The 3,704-nt window shown below is 42.7% G+C and overlaps 1 protein-coding gene across 1 annotated transcript in view; it reads right to left on the bottom strand.

Moving 5' to 3' along the window:
• The window catches only part of LOC113211432 (myrosinase 1-like), a 25,846-nt gene that overhangs the window by 11,204 nt on the left and 10,938 nt on the right, over positions 1 to 3,704 (bottom strand). The window lies entirely within an intron of this gene.

Below are 3,704 nucleotides of genomic sequence, written 5' to 3' on the forward strand. Positions count from 1 at the left end.
AAGGGGGTAACAAAGAAATAGGGGTTGGTCCAAAAAGTAGGAAAAAAATATTTTTTTTATGGTCTCCTAAGGGGTAACTCGTAAAAGTAGAACCCTTTGGGCAAAAATTTTATCCGTTCGACTCTATCTTGCACCGTTTGGGTGCTAGAGTGCTTTTTTCGACGAAAATACGGAGAAAATGACCACGTTGCACATAAAGACGTACTAGGAGGCTTCTAATCGTAAAATGGAAGAGGAAGTACCCCCTCAAAACAACACATTCTGAATCAGGAACTACCCTCGGATTTGCCGTATCTTTCACTGTTTCGGCCGTAGAGGTGGATATATTGAAAACAATGGCAAAAAGTCAAGTTTAAAGACTGTTTGACAAACAATAATATACAATCTGCGCGTGATCTTTTTTTAAATTCTTAAGCAAAGCAGAAGGGTGGGGTGTAGTCACGGTGTTGCCCCGTTACAGTCTTTTGTCATGTCCAAGGAGCAAATTTTTAGGGCCGCAGGCCCCCCACCGGACGCGTTAGTTTACTCAAATATGCAAAGTGATTTACCGGTCACACTACTTATTTGATTATGCACTTCGGTAAATCGCGAGACTGAAATGGTCGGGCCAAAGGCCCGACCATCGCCGCCGGCAGGCCAAGCAGGCCCGGCCCCTGCCGAACGGAGTTGCCGGCGCAGCGAAGTGGAGCTGGCAACTCTGTTTGGCGGAAGGGCGGGCCTGCTTGTTAGTATTATCTTTACTGAAGCATTTATTTTTTTTATTACATCAGGTCAGTGCTGGAAGTAAACGTAAAGGACTTCTGAAGTCTTCACGCAATGTTTGAAAGTATGAGATGAATGTCGTAGTCCTTTTGGTCCTCAACGTTAACTTATATAATGAAGACTCTACTTGCATTATTGCATCTGAGTTAAAATGATATGTTTAGGTTAAAACATATATATGATTGTTTGTAATTAAGTACTGTTCAAAATCTGTACTCAAAATTAAGTACTAAAGTACTGAAGCACTTCTTTCCTATTCATACCACAGGGCATATTGCTTGAACTAAAAGCAAAACTACTCTGAAGAAATGCCGTTATGATTGGGAAATAGTTGTACGTCGCAGTTACTTTAGTGCTCACCGCTTCAATGTTAGCATAAAGACTGCAGTAATAAAACTTAATTGTCATGGTAAATAAGTGTGTTGTCATGAAAGAAAATAAATCTGTTGTTTAGTTGACTGCTTTACTTTTGTCTCATTTCTAACCACCAATACCATCATTGGCCTGCACACCAGTTTAACCAAACATTTGCAAACTCACCTACAGATGTCTCGTAAACGTTTACAAAGAAGTCTTGTTAAAATACCAAACATTTAATGTAAAATTACCAGACTTTTAATGTCTCAAATTTACCATACTTTACTTGTAAAAATTTTACTAGTGTTTACTTGTGTTAACAACATAATCCTTGTAATTTTTTTTTTACCAAATATTGTAAAATTACGAGTTGTTGGCTGAGCGATTAGCGAAGCTCATAACTCCACTGACCGGAAAAGTTCCATTCTGTTTGTTTGTCTGTCTGTTTGTCCGTCCGATAACTCGAGAAAGAATTGAGAGAGCGATTTGGGAATTTCAGTGTCGTTTTGTGTCATAAAAAGACAGATTGAATTCGAAGATGAGCATTCCAGCTCAAAAATTGACTTTAAAAAAATCAATAACCACATGTAATAAAATGTAATACTTTTTATAATATTTTTCTATGGTCTCCTTAAGGGTAACTCGTGAAAGTAGATTCCCTGCGGGTAACTCGTGAAAGTAGATTCCCTGCGGTCGAAAATTTTGTCCGTTTTGCTCTATCTTGTACCGTTTGTGTGCTAGGGGGCATTTTTTGCCAAAATTGAGGTGTAAATGGCCAAATGGTCAAAAGGTAAGGCTCCACTGAAAAAAACGCATAATTTCGTCAAAGAATCAAAAATTATTTTTTGACGGAAAAATCATCTTTGGACCTTCCTCTATACGAGGCTGGTCCGTTTTTACCCATGAAAATTTTTTAAGCAGGTCTACGGAGTAGATTTCGAAAGGTCTGCATTTCCCTAGTTTGTCCATTTTCAGTAAAATTCCCCTTAATCTACCTGGAAATTTCTCTCGCGTCCGCGTACCAGTCTTCATGCTTCCCATAATCATGCCTCTCTGAGCCTGTTCCATCTGTTGGTGGCCGGAGGTACTGCGTGCACGAGGGAGCTGGGAGCTGGCGGGGAGATAGAGGGGTTGAGCCCCCTCCCAGCCACCCCGCCTCTCCCTCTCCCTCAGGCGGCAGGCAGCAGGCACGGCAAGGCACGCAATGGCAGTGTTATTGTTTGCGGTTCGGTTGGGCTAGCTACTCGTGTAATTTTTTTCGCGACAATGCATGCAATACATAGCAAATATCGGAAGCCCAGATCGCGCTCGAGAGGAGGTCGAAGCAGGTCGCTAGACTCAGCTCGGGCATAGAAAGCCGAAAATGACACAGCGAAGAAATCTGTCCCGGATGCATCCACCAACGGGGACCCTAACCTCACTCCGTCCACCCCAACAACATACAAGTCTGCTAAGAAACTGTACAACTTCAAGGGACCAATTGGCGAAGAACTCTCAGATGAAGAATATTATTTAGTAAATTCGACTTTTCTCGGGGACTTAGTATCAGTCATGTCTTGTCCAGACTATGGCACCAAACAAAATGTGAAAAGTGTGACTGAGAAGAAGGGATTTTGCCAAAGATTCCTAGTTCAGTGCATAGTGTGTGGAAATACTATTTGTGACTCATATTCAAGCAAGAGAGTGTCTGCAACTGGGTCTTCCAGCAGGCTACCCTTTAAAGTCAACAAAAGAATGACCACGGCTTTTCTTGACATTGGTGCTGGTCATACAGGGTGGGTGATCCGCGCCGTGGTTTTCTGCTTATACTGTACCGCATTCATGCGTGCGGACGGGTTGCATACTCGCACGGGGCCGTAAGGCACCATGGCGAGCGACGATAGGCAAGCCCACCCGCACGCATGAATCCGGTACAGCATAAGCAGAAAAAAACCACGGCGCGGATCGCCCACCCTGTAGTGCCATGTCAAGATTGTGTTCGGCAATGAGCATAAAATGGTTTAGAAAGTTCTGCTTTTTAGCCCGCCCTTCTGCTTTGAAAAAGCTATTCAGCGGGCTTATGCAAACGACCTCGTGTGTGTCTGTCTGTGTGTCTGTGTGTCTGTGTGTCTGTGTGTCTGTCTGTCTGTTCCACTAGAAGGAGATGTGCTAGAGACTTGAAATTTTCAGGGTATCTTAAGGTCCACTCCTAGAGAACGAAACGCCTACGGCAAATCCTGGCAACCACCCCTAAAGGGCTAAGAGGGGGTATCAAAAAAAATAAGGTAGGTCAAAGAAGTAAAAAAATAATATTTTTTTATGATCTCCTAAGGGGTAACTCGTGAAAGTAGAGCCCTGTGGGCGAAAATTTCGTCCGTTTTGCTCTATCTTCTACCGTTTGTTCGCTAGAGGGAGTTTCTCTCACAAAAGTGGCCCAAAAATAAATTTATTAATTCCCGTAAATATTGAATGGTCTCCTAAGAGGTAACTTGTCAAAGTAGAGCCCTCTGGGGTCCGTTTGGTCCGTTTGGTCCGTTTGGCTCTATCTCTAACCGTTTAGGCGCTAAAGGGTCTTGTTTGACGAAAATAAGTTAAAAATTGCTGTA

The sequence above is a fragment of the Frankliniella occidentalis genome, unplaced genomic scaffold (genome assembly GCF_000697945.3).
Source record: "Frankliniella occidentalis isolate FOCC.00 unplaced genomic scaffold, Focc_3.1 Scaffold315, whole genome shotgun sequence".
NCBI classification, from domain to species: Eukaryota; Metazoa; Arthropoda; class Insecta; order Thysanoptera; family Thripidae; genus Frankliniella; species Frankliniella occidentalis.